This window comes from Triticum urartu, chromosome 3A, assembly GCF_056163025.1.
Source record: "Triticum urartu cultivar PI428250 chromosome 3A, HENAU_Tu73, whole genome shotgun sequence".
In the NCBI taxonomy this organism is placed as follows: domain Eukaryota; kingdom Viridiplantae; phylum Streptophyta; class Magnoliopsida; order Poales; family Poaceae; genus Triticum; species Triticum urartu.
The window spans coordinates 320,038,263-320,054,707 of NC_141875.1; the positions used below are offsets into that span (position 1 = coordinate 320,038,263).

At 44.6% G+C, this 16,445-nt stretch overlaps 1 pseudogene; it reads left to right on the forward strand.

Annotated features, from left to right (window-relative positions):
* The first annotated feature begins 345 nt into the window (after nucleotides 1–345).
* On the forward strand, nucleotides 346–15,848 carry LOC147979576 (uncharacterized; annotated as a pseudogene).
* The last annotated feature ends 597 nt before the right edge of the window (nucleotides 15,849–16,445 follow it).

The window sequence follows — 16,445 nt, forward strand, 5'->3', positions numbered from 1 at the left end:
GTGTATAATAATATCACTCGTTTATTCCATCTTGCTTGTAAAGATGAACGTGAAGTGCAGGATCGACAGGCATTGGCGTGAACTAACTTTTCTGCAGGTCGATCTTCATCATGGACATCACGTGCATCCTCTAGTTCCACTGCACAAGCACCACCATCTGTTGCCACCTCCAGCCGTGATACAAGAAAGAAGGCACGACCACCACTATCTGCCAAGAGCACACCTGCCGGGCCTGCACAGAGCTCTTCTTCTTCCATGGCATCAACAGGGCACACAAGTCATATTATTTGTTGTCGTTGTAAGGGAAGAGGACATTTTGTGAGAGAATGCAAATCTCAGCATGTGATGATTGCTACTGAGGATGGTGGGTATGAGTCCACTAGTGACTATGATGAGGAGACTTTGGCTCTTATTACACATGAAGAACACGGTGGAGATGATTCTGATCATGAGACGCAATACATGGCTGCTGAAGATGCTGACAGGTATGAATGTTTAGTTGCTCAACGTGTTTTGAGTGTGCAGGTTACACAAGCTGAGCAAAATCAGAGGCATAATTTGTTCCGTACAAAGGGAGTTGTGAAGGAACGTTCTATCCGCATCATTATAGATGGAGGGAGCTGCAACAACTTGGTTAGCATGGAGATGGTGGAGAAGCTATCTCTCACCACAAGACCACATCCACATCCTTACTACATCCAATGGTTCAACAACAACGGCAATGTTAAGGTAACACGTACTGTTCGTGTGCATTTTAGTATCTCTACATATGCTGATTATGTTGATTGTGATGTGGTGCCTATGCAAGCATGTTCCTTATTACTTGGTAGACCATGGCAATTTGATAAAAATTCTGTACACCATGGTAGAACTAATCAGTATACTCTTGTTCATAAGGACAAAAATATTACTTTGCTTCCTATGACTCCTGATTCCATTTTGAAAGATGATATTAATAGAGCTAATAAAGCAAAACAAGAGCAAAATAAGAGTGAAAATCATATTGTGGCAAAATAATTTGGGCAACAAATGAAGCCTAATAATAAACCATCTAGTGTTGCTTCTGAACTTAAATTGAAAAGTGCATGTTTACTCGCCACAAAATCTGATATTGATGATCTAGATTTTAGCAAATCTGTTTGCTATGCTTTTGTGTGCAAAGAGGCATTATTTTCATTTGAGGACATGCCTTCCTCTTTGCCTCCTGCTGTCACTAACATTTTGCAGGATTTCGCTGACGTCTTTCCACAAGACGTGCCACCGGGATTACCACCTATTCGAGGGATTGAGCATCAAATTGACTTAATTCCTGGCGCATCATTACCCAACCATGCGCCATACTGTACCAATTAAGAGGATACGAAGGAGATTATGCGTCAAGTACAGGAGCTGCTCGACAAAGGTTATATACGCGGATCCCTTAGTCCTTGTGCTGTTCCTATCATTTTAGTGCCGAAAAAGGATGGTACGTCGTGTATGTGCGTTGATTGTAGAGGCATTAATAATATTACTATTCATTATCGTCATCCTATCCCTAGGCTAGATGATATGCTTGATGAATTGAGTGGCTCTACAATATTCTCCAAAATTGATTTGCGTAGTGGATACCATCAAATTCGTATGAAATTGGGAGATGAATGGAAAACTGCATCTAAGACTATGTTTGGTTTATATGATTGGTTAGTCATGCCTTTTGGGTTAACTAATGCACCTAGTACTTTCATGAGGTTAATGGACAAAGTTTTGCGTGCTTTCATTGGACGATTTGTGGTTGTCTATTTTGATGTTATACTAATTTATGGTAAATCTTTGGAGGAACATTTGGAACATTTACGTGCTATTTTTATTGCTCTACGGGATGCATGTTTGTTTGGTAACCTTGGGAAGTGCACCTTCTGCATCGACCGAGTATCTTTTCTTGGCTATGTTGTTACTCCACAGGGAATTGAAGTTGATAAAGCCAAGATTGAAGCTGCTGAGAGTTGGCCGCAGCCCAGAATGGTCACATAAGTGAGGAGTTTTCTTGGCCTCATTGGATTCTATAGGCGTTTTGTGAGAGATTTCGGCACCATTGCTGCACCTCTCAATGAGCTTACAAAGAAGGATGTACCATCTCTTTGGGGTAGCGCACATGAAGAAGCCTTCACGGTATTGAAAGATAAGTTGACACATGCTCCTTTACTCCAACTTCCTGATTTTAATAAGACTTTTGAGCTTGAATGTGATGCTAGTGGAATTGGATTATGATAGAGGCGAGGGTGTCCAGATCTTTCGATGAGATGATAACTATCGATTTGGTGGAGATGACTTTGACGATCCGACTACAAACGTGCACGATGTTGCGCCTTAGCAATCGCTAAACTAATCTCCTAAGGTTACTGACGATGTCGGAAGCATGGTCAGCCTGACCACGAAGGTCTATTCCTGTAAGCAATCGAAGAACGAGCAAAAATATGATAAAGCAATCTGAATATTGCAAATATATATGAAGTATTGATAATGGTGGGGATCCGTAAGCGGTCTTGGTCTGGTCGTTGGACACAAACGAAGTACACGAAGTTGCAATGGCTAACTTTTAACTAAACAAATCCCAGGGAAAAAGCTACTAGATGGATCTATTTATATAGGAGCAAGGGGTGGCGGCCAAGGTGGTGGAAGGACATCCCAAGGCAGCCTAAAACCAACCCTAGGTCGTACAAGGCTCATGGGCCCAAGTGGAGGTGATGCAACAAGTCCAAAGGACGTCCGAGGCCTGAAGACCCAACGGACGACCGGCGATCCCGCACCCGAGCCAAATGAGCGGACGTCCGACGCCAGCGGACGACCGATGACCGGATGACCGGCCACCTCCGGAAATCCGGTACTCCAGTGTTCTAGCCAGATCGAGCGGACGTCCGATGTCTACCGGAGGTCCGGCCGCCCGTGAGCCACCAGATGACCGGCCCTCAGCGGACGTCCGGTACCTGTCTGCGCACAGTGTTTGGGCCCGAGGCCCATGTACCCCTTCTCTTCGCCCCCTTTTGCACTAAGACTATAAATAGACCTTCTTCTCCTCCTAGTTAGGGTTAGCGTTGTGATAGCTCATTTGATAGATAGAGTTTCGCTCATCCATATCTGATCTACTCCTTGAGAGAGACGGCGGCCCCTCTTCAGAGAAGATTAACCTTGGATTCAAGACCCCTTTATGGGAACATCCCCTCGTGGATTCAAGACCTCCTCACGGAGAAGAACCGGCTACCCTTTGTATTGTCCTTTGTTGACTTTAGATCTTGTATCTCCTCTCGTATTCCGAGGATATAGCACATGTGTGACTTAATCTTGTTGGTTTGAGTGTTCCTCTTTGTGCCCCTTTGTGATTTTCCTCATGTTTTCCCCTCGTGTTCTTCGTGTTCATCGCGGGATCCGCTCCTTTCGTGAAAGATTGGCCACATAGGGTTCCACCCTACATCATCTTGGTATCACGAGCCACGTTGATCATGATTTTGGAACCTCCTTCTTTGTTTTCTAGCCTAATTTTGTTGTGTTCTTCCCCAATTTCGAAAATCCCCACCAAAAATAGCCCCAATTTTTTTGTGATTTGTATGTTTGACGAAGTTTTGTTGGATGTGATCCATGGATTTGCTTCGTTTCAAGTGGATCTGGCATCTCCACAAGTTTCCCCATCTTTCATCCACAAAATCTCATCAATTTTGACCCCTAAATCCCCATTTTCCGCCAAAAATCGCACCCCGGATCTCGCATCTCGCGTTGACCCCGACCCACCGGACAACGGACACTTTACGGACGCCCGGAGCCCCTGGAACGACCGGACGTCCGCAACTTACCAGACGACCAGAACCCCCTCGCCGAGCAGAATATACGGATTTCTGACCCGAACGGACGTCCGGCGACCGTCCGTCCTTTTACGGACGTCCGTAACATGTAAAAACTGACTTCGGCTGATTCTTGTTTCGGCCATAACTAATTCATCCGAACTCCGATTTTGACGTTCTTTAGCTCTTTTTGAAGCTCTTGACATCCCCGTTCGCACAAAACTACCACCAAAATCTTTTGAATCCATCTAATTTTGTGAATTTTGGTATCTTTGCCTAGGGCTTCCAACACATCATCCGCTACACCACCACCGACTTCCGCAACCTATCCAATTTGGTCCCCTTCGCATTAGTGGTTGTTTGAGTTGTGATTTGAGTCTCCTAAGGTGTTTAGGCTACTTAGGGATGGTTGGTTCTTCATCATCCACCACCACCACTACCACATAGGCTTACCCACCATACACTTCCGCCACACCGACTTAACCCAATTTTGTTTGTGTTGTGAGTTGTGTCTCCTAAGGTGTTTCAGCTACTTAGGGACCGTGCTTCCAACTCCGGCACCGTGTATAGTACACCACCTTACCCTCCACTTCCGGATTGCGTCTCAAAACCCATCATTTGTAGCGACCCAACCTCAGATGGTCAAGTCTCTGTGCTTCAGTGTCATCCCTGGATCGGTAATGCTGACACACACAGTACTTGAGGATTTATAATAGAGTAGCAATCACACACTTATTACATCGAAAAGTCTAAAAGAGAACTTATTACAGTAATATGGCTTAAGGCCATCTAATGCGATAACAGCGGAAGGCTTGGAAGATAAAGTGAGTCCATCAACTCCAACGACATAGCTGAGTTGCACGGCAACGACCTAACGAACCTTACTCATCATCTGAAAAGTCTGCAACATAATACATTGCAGCCCGAAAACGGGTCAGCACATGGAATATGCTGGCAGAAACAGAATAATGCTATCACTACATGCATATATGGCTGGTGGAAAGCTGTATGGTTATAGTTTTTGCGAAAAGCCAATTTTCCCTACAATAAAGGAATAGATTTTAATTTAACTATCATGGTGGTTGAAACATCATTGAGAAGGTACCCCCAACTCAATCCCAATTAAAGTGATTAACAACCCAACAGTATTAATTAAACATGGTGAGATACATGTGATAACCCAAGTACTAGATACTCAAGAATTGTCCATAACCGGGGACACGGCTAACCATGATTAGATTGTACACTCTAGAGAGGTTTGCGCACTTTTCCCCACAAGACTCGATCGCCTCCGTTGGATTTCTCGCACTACATGGTGTTTGAGAAATGGATGACCGAGACATAGTCTTTCAGAAACGTTAACTCTCTACTCCGGGTAGACCATACCAAACCTACCAAACCCACTACCTGCTGATCTACCTCTTCAAGAGCTTCACGTAACTTACTCAACTATGCTAGAGCCCATAATAGCTTGTGGCTGCACACGGAAGTTTCTAGCATGAATCATCTCAGTTCCCTTTGAGCCTGGGTTGCGGTCCATAGGAAGATCACACGGGTACCCCGGGATTTCCAAAAAAATACAGACAACACTGGGTTCCCCAGGTGCCTCAATCCACCCAGTTGTTTGATTAAGTTTCCACCTTAAGTTGAACCATTAATTAAAAATCTCACATCTGTCATGAATTTCACTCAAACCCAAACCACGTCTACGAGCATAGCATAGCTATATAAGCAATACGTAGAAGAAACTCCCAAGGGTTTGAATATAACAGGGCAATAGGCTCTACCTCAGCAACTACTTCCCAACCCACAAGTTAATGACATCCTAATCATGCAATGTTTGAGGATTGGAACTAATGCATAAAAACTGGGTAATAAAGGGATATGATCAAAGTGTTATTGCCTTGCTGACGATCCGCGAATCCTAGAGACTCGTAGTAACACGCTTCGCACTCCGGGAATTCTATCGCAAGCAAACAATAGCATACATAAGTAACAAGCAATGATGCACAAGCAAAACTCAAATAAGAGAGGTTGACCATAAATTTCAACTTAAGAACTCCGGTACGCAAAAAGAATCAAAACAAACGAAGCAACGGAAGTCAAACGGCGAAAGAAAACCACTTCGTTTACTAATCTGACCTTAGGTTAAATTTTACAGTAGCAAAAACTTGTTTGAGTTGATTAACCGGAAAGAGGGTTTCGAGACGAAACTCCAGGCACTTGAATCGTCTGATTTCGATAAACGAGCGAAGAGATAAACAAAAATTTAGATCGGATCAGAAACCGCGATCAGAAAAATCGCGGAATAAATCTGAGAAAAAGAAAAACGACGAACAGATTAACGAACGAACGTTCGTTATCTGGATCTAAACGAAGAACGCATTCGTTAAAACGAACGTACGAGCGAACGCTCGCTAAATAAATAAACCGGGAAAACCGATCTATTTAAAAAACGAAAATTAGGGTTTTGAAAAAAAAACCGAACAGTTTTTAAGAAAAACCGGCGGTTGGATCCGGCGAGGGCTTGGGCGGCGGCGTGCGGCGGCCGCGGGGCTCGGCGGCGGCGGGAGGCGCGGCGCGGCTCGGGGCAGGGTGCGGGAGGCGGCGATGGTGGCGGTGGGGGATCAGGACGCGCGTATATAAAGGGGGCGGGGTGGGGCGGCTTGGAGGAGGGGGCAAGGCGGCGGCGACGGAGTCCGGCTCGGACTCATCGTCCGAGTCGGCAGTGGCGGTGGCACGCGCGCAGGAGGCAGTGGCGGCGGCTGGGCCGGCCTGGCTCGGCTGGGCCCTAGGCCCAGTTGGGCACGAGATTTTTTTTTATAATACCGCCGACAGAAGAAAAATCATAGAAAAATATATAAAGAAAAATCTAAAAATGCCAAAACAAATTTTCCCCGTCTAAATAAAATATTTAGGACGAGTTGAACATTTTCTAGGCCCTAAAATGCAATTTTGAAAACGTGCAATTTTTCTAATGCAAATAAAATCCGAATAAAACCAAATAAAATCCAATAAATGATTTTAATATTTTTCATCCAATATTTCAATTATTTTGGAGAAGTCATATTATCTCCACTCATTTGATTTAATATGAAATATTTTTTCGGAGAGAAAAATTATTAAAATCAAAATCCTCGTTTCATTATTTGATAAAAATCAAATATGAAAACCGGAAAATCCCTAACTCTCTCTGTGGGTCCTTGAGTTGCTTAGGATTTCGAGGATTGCGGAACGGAAATGCAATAAATCATGATATGCATGGATGATCTATGTATAACATTCCAAATTGAAAATTTGGGATGTTACAAACCTAACCCCTTAAGATGAATCTCGCCCTCGAGATTCGGGTTGGCTAGAAAATAGGTATGGGTGGTCCTTGCGGAGATCATCCTCTCGTTCCCAGGTGGCTTCATCCTCGGTATGGTGGCTCCACTAAACTTTCCAAACCTGATAACCTTACTGTGGGTGACTCTGCTGGCAAACTCAAGAATCTTAACTGGCTTCTCCTCGTAAGTCAAATCACTGTCCAACTGAATCGCCTCCAAGCGTACTATATCTCTTAATGGTATATTAGCCATCTCAGCATGACACTTCTTCAACTTTGAAACGTGGAACACATCGTGGACTCCTGACAATCCCTCAGGTAACTCCAAGTTGTATGCAACTTCTCCCATCCGTTCCAAAATGCGATACGGTCCTACAAATCTCAGGGCTAACTTTCCTTTAACTCCAAAATGTTTCACTCCTCGCAAGGGCGATACTCGCAGATATGCTCTATCTCCAATTTCGTAGGTTACCTCCTTGCGTTTTAAGTCTGCATAACTCTTCTGCCTGGAATGAGCAATCTTCAGTCGGTCTCGGATCAGTTTTACCTTCTCCTCAGATTCTTTAATCAAGTCTGGTCCAAACAACTGTCGGTCTCCTACCTCATCCCACATCAACGGTGTTCTGCACCTGTGTCCATACAGGGCTTCAAACAGTGCCATCTTCAAACTGGCTTGGTAGCTATTGTTGTATGAGAACTCTGCATACGGCAAATTGTCATCCCAACTAGATCCATAATCTAGCGCACAGGCTCTCAACATGTCCTCCGAAATTTGATTGACTCTCTCAGTCTATCCATCTGTCTGTGGGTGAAACTCTGTACTAAACTCCAATATCATTCCCAAAGTCTGGTGTAACTGATGCCAAAACTTTGATGTAAACTGTGTTCCTCGATCCGATACGATGGTCCTTGGAACTCCATGCAGACATACGATCCTGGACATATAGATCTTGGCCAACTTTGCACTTGTATAGGTGGTTTTCACTGGGACAAAGTGAGCTACTTTGGTCAAATGATCAACTATTACCCATATGGAATCATATCCTGCTTTAGTCCTGGGTAATCCGGTGATAAAGTCCATGCCAAGTTTATCCCACTTCCATTCGGGTATCGGCATAAGCTGTAACAGTCCTGCTGGCTTCTGATGTTCTACCTTAACTCTCTAACATACATCACATACGGCTACATACTCGGCAATATCCTTCTTCATACCAGTTCACCAGAAACGTTCCTTCAAATCCAAATACATCTTGGTGTTTTCGGGGTGTATCGAGTATGGTGAGTCATGCGCCTCTTGAAGTATTAACTTTCTGATCTCCTGATTATTGGGCACGTAAATTCGGTCCTCAAACCATAGGGTATCATGCTCATCCTCACGAAAGCCTTTGTCCTTTCCTTTGCCATCTTCTCCTTTATCTCGGCAATCTCTTTATCATCTTTCTGAGCTTCCCGAATCTTGTCCAGCAATGTCAACTGAACCTCCATTGTGGCAATGAACCTTCTAGGTACAATCTCTAATCGAAGCTCCATGATGTCCCTTCGGCAGTCCTTTACTTTCAAGGATATTAGCATAACTCTTCCGACTCAATGCGTCTGCTACGACATTGGCCTTTCCTGGATGATAGTGTAGCTTCATGTCATAATCCTTTATAAGCTCCAACCATCTCCTCTGCCTAAGGTTCAGCTCCTTCCGGGTGAAGATGTACTTCCAAGTCTTGTGATCCGTGTACACATCACAATGGTTTCCAATAAGGTAATGTCTCCAAGTCTTCATCGCATGCACTATGGCTGCTAGCTCCAAATCATGCGTAGCATAATTCAACTCATGAGGTTTTAGTTGTTGTGAGGCATACGAAACAACTCTTCCATCCTGCAAAAGCACACATCCAAGTCCTAAGCGAGAGGCGTCGCAATACACTTGGAACTCCTTATGTATATCTGGCAGTACTAGCACTAGGGCTGTAGTCAAACGTTTCTTCAACTCCTGGAAACTTTCTTCACAATCTTCTGTCCATTTAAACTTGGTATCCTTCTTCAACAGTTCAGTCATTGGTTTTGCAATCTTGGAAAAATTCTCAATGAATCTCCGGTAGTATCCTGCGAGTCCAAGAAAACTGCGGATCTCGCTAACTGAGGTGGTTGCCAACCATTCAGTGATTGACTGAACCTTGCTGGGGTCTACTGCTATACCTTCTCCTGATATAACATGTCCAAGGAATCCGACTTCCTTCAGCCAAAACTTGCATTTGCTAAACTTAGCATACAACTGGTGTTCCCTGAGCTTCTCGAGAACTAAATGCAAATGCTCTTTGTGCTCCCCCTCGTTCTTCGAGTATACCATGATATCATTAATAAACACCACAACAAACTTGTCCAAATACTCCATGAACACCTTGTTCATCATGCTCATGAAATATGCAGGGGTGTTAGTCAGTCCAAACGGCATGACCGTGTACTCGTATAATCCATATCGCGTTGTGAACGCTGTCTTTGGTACGTCCTTCTCTCATATCTTCAACTGATGATACCCTGATCGTAAATCGATCTCTGAGAACACTTTATCTCCTTGCAACTGATCAAACAGATCGTTGATCATCGGCAGTGGGTACTTGTTCTTTATCGTCACTTCATTCAAGGCTCGATAATCAACAACCATCCTTAGGGTTTTATCCTTCTTCTCAACCAAAAGTACTGGGGCTCCCCAAGGTGATGAACACCTTCAGATGTATCCTTTATCCAATAACTCCTTGATCTGTTTCTTAATTTCCTCCAGATCATTCGCGGGCATCTGATAGGGTCTCTTGGATATTGGTCCTGTTCCTGGTAACAGCTCTATCAAAAACTCAATATCTCTGTCTAGTGGCATGCCTAGTAACTCCTCTGGGAAAACATCCGGGTAATCCTTTACTACCGGCACTTCCTCCTGAACAACTCCCATAAGGGCATTCACTTGGCTCCTTTTAGGCACATGCCTAGACACATACTTAATCCTTTTTCCCTCCGGGGTGGTGAGATAAATCGACTTACTTGCACAGTCAATGCTTCCTCCATACTTTGACATCCAGTCCATACCCAATATCACAGCCAATCCTTGCGACTCCAAGATAATTAGGTCGGACGGAAACACATGTGTGCGAGTGGTTAAGGGTATCTGGTCACACCATCGGCTAGCCATATATTCTGCTCCGGGTGAACTCACTAAAAGAGGGGTCCTAAGGGTTTGGGTTGGTAGTTTAAACTTATCCACGAATCCCCTTGATATGTATGAATGCGATGCACCAGTATCAAAAAGAACAAGAGCGGTAAATGACTTAACTAAAAACTTACCTATTACCGCGTCCGGCTGCTCTTCAACCTCCTCCATGTTAACGTGGTTCACTTGTCCTTTGTTGAATGGATTGGGCTTCTTCCCAGTGCTTCCATTTCTGTTTCCATTCCTTCCTTCGGGGCAATCATTGGCATAGTGCCCTGTCTTCCCGCACTTAAAACAGGTAACCTGACTTAAGTCTCTTTTGGCGGGAGTGGACGGGTTGGAGCGGTTCTGATTGTTGTTAGCTCCGTTCCCATTCCCATTCTTAGCACCACTGTGGTTATGTGATCCTCCTCCAGTGTGGTTGTGACCTCCATGGTTATGAACAAGTCCTCCCGAGTTCGGGGTTAAGCGAGGCTTCTGCTGAGCTCCTGAGTTATACTTCCCTTGTCCATACTTTCTCTTGCGGCTCTCAATCTGCTGCTGTTTCCCTTCAATCATAAGAGCCTTATCTACCAACTCCTGGTAGTTGTTGAAGGTTGCTACCACCAACTGCATGCTCATCTCATCATTCAGCCCTTCCATAAACTTCTCCTGCTTCGCGGCATCTGTGGCCACATCATCAGGGGCATAGTGTGATAACTTGCTAAACTCATCCACGTATTGAGCCACAGTACGGTTCCCCCGGCGTAGGTTGTGAAACTCCCGCTTCTTCAACTGCATAGCTCCAGTTGAGACATGGGCGGTGCGGAAAGCTTGCTGAAACTGGTCCCAAGTGACATTGGCTACAGAAAAAGTGGCTGTGTAATTCTCCCACCATGAGGCTGCTGGTCCATCCAATTGATGTGTGGCAAAGCGCACCCTCTCAGCATTTTTGCAACTTGCGGTGGTCAACTCCCTCCCAATACGGCGTAGCCAATCATCAGCAACTATAGGCTCGGTGCTACAGGAAAACACCGGCGGCTGTAACCTTAGAAAACGGGCTAGGTTGTCCACTGGCGGTGGGTTGTTGTTGTTGTTGTTATTGTTGTTGTTGTTGTTGCCCTGGTTCTGAACTAGCAATTGCATCAACGCATTCTGCTGCTGGATCAACTGGGTGAGCTCCGGCGGGAAGGCAAAACCAGTGTCACGTCTCGAAGGCATCTGATGGGTTTAGATGGAAGAGATTAGAATAGAAAAGGGGTCTAATGGGAAGGCACTACCCATATGCACATGAGACAAACACAATCATTTCACTCAATCAATCAAGCAAGGGCATACAAACGGTCTAGAACTTATCGCAAAAGTGCTCACTACTACTATATACATGGGGGAAATACTACTAATAGTTGGTGGTCATCTAGAAATTTTGATCGGTGGAAGACTCCATGATGTCTGCTCCAGCTTCGTCTTCAAAGTCATCATCACTAGGGTCGGAGTCGGTGTCGTCGATGATGATGTAGTTGTCCGGGCAAGTGGAATCGTCGTCTTCTACTCCCGGTGCTGGTCCTCCCATGAATACTCCGATCTTCTTGACTAGGTCGTCATTCTTCTCTAGTAGGGTCTTGATTTCCTCCTCATATCCATCGCGGGTAAACTTGAGTTCTTCCTCCAGCTCGATGATCCTAGTCTTCGCCTTCTTCAAGTCCATCATGTCCGCACACATCTGGTTCTCCTGACGTCGAATGTGCTGGTTTAACTCCTGGATGAAAGCTGCAATGGATCTATCCTTCTTAGTGCTGATTACTTCCCATTGCTTGTCTCGGCGCCCCTACATATTTGGTAGATAGTGTCCGGAGATCCCTGTGATACACTTCTCCAATGCGTCCCATGGTGATGTGAGCTGCCATACTCTTTCCTAAACTCTAGGTTGGTGCGTCGAAGGAAAATTCTATGGGTTTAGAGGTTGGCGAGAACGTCCTTCCTGGAACATGTACTTGAATCATCCAGCGCTCTTCTTCTGGTAAAGTGGCGTTGTACGTCCCGGTGAAGCTTGGTATTCCAATGTTCAAGTACCTAGTGACTTCCTTCAGGTGACGTCCAAAAGGTGTATCTTCATCCGGTTGTGCAAACTTGTTCTTTATCTCCGCCATCCTAAAGAGTAGAAAATGGAGAGGAGTCAGAAATGAGTAGAGAAGTGTGACCTAGGGTTTATCTTAGTGGTCGTGTCCTACACTCAGCGTGTGCTCTGATACCATCTTGTAGCGACCCGACCTTAGCTGGTCAAGTCTCTGTGCTTCAGTGCCATCCCTGGATCGGTAATGCTGATACACACAATACTCGAGGATTTATAACAGAGTAGCAATCACACACTTATTACATTGAAAAGACTAAAAGAGAACTTATTACAGTAATATGGCTTAAGGCCCTCTAATGCAATAATAGCGGAAGGCTTGAAAGATAAAGTGAGTCCATCAACTCCAACGGCTTAGCTGGTCAAGTCTCTGTGCTTCAGTGCCATCCCTGGATCGGTAATGCTGATACACACAATACTCGAGGATTTATAACAGAGTAGCAATCACACACTTATTACATCGAAAAGACTAAAAGAGAACTTATTACAGTAATATGGCTTAAGGCCCTCTAATGCAATAATAGCGGAAGGCTTGAAAGATAAAGTGAGTCCATCAACTCCAACGGCATAGCTGAGCTGCACGGCAACGACCTAACGAACCTTACTCCTCATCTGAAAAGTTTGCAACATAATACGTTGCAGCCCGAAAATGGGTCAGCACATGGAATATGCTGGCAATATAACACAATAGAGCAGAAACAGAATAATGCTATCACTACATGCATATATGGCTGGTGGAAAGCTGTATGGTTATAGTTTTTGCGAAAAGCCAATTTTCCCTACAATAAAGGAATAGATTTTAATTTAACTATCATGGTGGTTGAAACATCATTGAGAAGGTACCCCCAACTCAATCCCAATTAAAGTGATTAACAACCCAACAGTATTAATTAAACATGGTGAGATACATGTGATAACCCAAGTACTAGATACTCAAGAATTGTCCATAACCGGGGACACGGCTAACCATGATTAGATTGTACACTCTGGAGAGGTTTGCGCACTTTTCCCCACAAGACTCGATCGCCTCCGTTGGATTTCTCGCACTACATGGTGTTTGAGAAATGGATGACCGAGACATAGTCTTTCAGAAACGTTAACTCTCTACTCCGGGTAGACCATACCAAACCTACCAAACCCACTACCTGCTGATCTACCTCTTCAAGAGCTTCACGTAACTTACTCAACTATGCTAGAGCCCATAATAGCTTGTGGCTGCACACGGAAGTTTCTAGCATGAATCATCTCAGTTCCCTTTGAGCCTGGGTTGCGGTCCATAGGAAGATCACACGGGTACCCCGGGATTTCCAAAAAAATACAGACAACACTGGGTTCCCCAGGTGCCTCAATCCACCCTGTTGTTTGATTAAGTTTCCACCTTAAGTTGAACCATTAATTAACAATCTCACATCTGTCATGAATTTCACTCAAACCCAAACCACGTCTACGAGCATAGCATAGCAATATAAGCAATACGTCGAAGTAACTCCCAAGGGTTTGAATATAACAGGGCAATAGGTTCTACCTCAGCAACTTCTTCCCAACCCACAAGTTAATGACATCCTAATCATGCAATGTTTGAGGATTGGAACAAATGCATAAAAACTGGGTAATAAAGGGATATGATCAAAGTGTTACTTGCCTTGCTGACGATCCGCGAATCCTAGAGACTCGTAGTAACACGCTTCGCACTCCGGGAATTCTATCGCAAGCAAACAATAACATACATAAGTAACAAGCAACGGTGCACAAGAAAAACTCAAATAAGAGAGGTTGACCAGAAAGTTCAACTTAAGAACTCCGGTACGAAAATAGAATCCAAACAAATGAAGCAACGAAAGTAAAACGGCGAAAGAAAACCACTTCGTTGACTAATCTGAACTTAGGTCAAATTTAAAGTAGCAAAAACTTGTTTGAGTTGATTAACCGGTAAGAGGGTTTCAAGACGAAACTCCAGGCGCTTGAATCTCCTGATACCGATAAACGAGCGAAAAGATAAACAAAAATTAAGATCGGATCAGAAATCGCGATCAGAAAAATCGCGGAATGAATCCGAGAAAAAGAAAAAAGACGAACAGATTAACGAACGAACGTTCGTTATCTGGATCTAAACGAAGAACGCGTTCGTTAAAACGAACATACGAGCGAACGCTCGCTAAATAAATAAACCGGAAAAAACCGATCTATTTAAAAAAACAAAAACTAGGGTTTTGAAAAAAAAATATAACCGAACGGTTTTTAAGAAAAACCGGCGGTTGGATCCGGCGGCTACCTCCGGCGAGGGCTTGGGCGGCGGGGCGGTGGCTCGCGGGGAGGCAGCGGCACGGGCGGCGGGCAGCGGCGCAGGCGGGGCTCGGCGGCGGCGGGAGGCGCGGCGCGGCTCGGGGCGGGATGCGGGAGGCGGCGATGGTGGCGGTGGGGGCTCGGGCGGCGTGTATATAAAGGGTGCGGGGTGGGGCGGCTTGGAGGAGGGGGCAAGGCGGCGGCGACGGAGTCCGGCTCGGACTCATTGTCCGAGTCGGGGGCGGCGGCGGTGCGCGCACAGGAGGCGGCGGCGGCGGCTGGGTCGGCCTGGCTCGGCTGGGCCTTAGGCCCAGTCGGGCGCGGGATATTTTTTATAATACCACCGACAAAAGAAAAATCCTAGAAAAATAAATAATAAAAAAAATCTAAAAATGCCAAAACAAATTTTCACCATCTAAATAAAATATTTAGGACGAGTTGAACATTTTCTTGGCCATAAATGCAATTTTGAAAATGTGCAATTTTTCTAATGCAAATAAAATCCGAATAAAATCCAATAAATGAATTTAATATTTTTCCTCCAATATTCCAATTATTTTGGAGAAGTCATATTATCTCCACTCATTTGATTTAATATGAAATATTTTTCCGAGAGAAAAATTTTTAAAATCAAAATCCTCGTTTCATTATTTGATAAAAATCAAATATGAAAACCGGAAAATCCCCAACTCTCTCCGTGGGTCCTTGAGTTGCTTAGGATTTCGAGGATTGTGGAACGGAAATGCAATAAATCATGATATGCATGAATGATCTATGTATGTTACATCATTGCATTTCCTTAATCCCTTTGAGCTTCCGCAACCACCACCGCATTCCCGCTACCACCATTTGACATTTGAGATTTTGAGTTTGCGGATTTTCCATTTCCTAAGGTGTTTCAGCTACTTAGGGATGAGTCTCCATCATCTTGGTATCTCCATCAAGATCACTGCCACTCAGAATCAACACGGACGGTAACCTTCATATCATCTTGGTATCGTGGTATCCCTCCATTGTATATTCCCTTGCCATTGCTTTGATAACCCCTAGCCCATTTTGTGTCACTTGCCTATCGAGACTAGCCATTTGAGTATTGCCGCTAACGTTACTTGTGCAGATTAGTGATCTACACCATACATTGCATACACATCATATCATATTGGTCTCATATCATCCCTTGTGTCACAAGTTTGTTCCTGCATACATACAATTGCTATCTCGGTTTGTGCATTGTGCCAAAGTGGCCATACAAAAAAAAAGAGAATAAGCTCTTAAGAAAAAGAGAAAGAGCAAAAAAGCTTGTAAGAAAGTGCCGTAGCATCATACCACATTGCATATAAGATTGTCATATCTGACCATCTTGGATCATACCACCGAAACATCATACATAGCATACTTGGGATAGGAAGTTGATACATGTTGCATCTTATAGGTTGTGCACAACTGTCGTATCCGCCTATAGAGCAATCGTGCTAGCGTCTCTCTTGAGTTGTGCAACACGAGCGTTTTCCGTGGATTCCACATTTTGTGCTCATTCCTTGGTTGCACGACCCCATTTATCTATCCGTGTGTGTGTTTCTGTTGTCGGTGTTCTGGGAACGGGGGTCCCCAGACATGCCTGCCTGCGGCCTGCGGCGTGGCTCAAATGGGGGCCCAGCGCGGCCCATCTTCATCAACACAAGACTCAAGACCCTCGCGAGGGGCCAAGCCTCGCGAGGC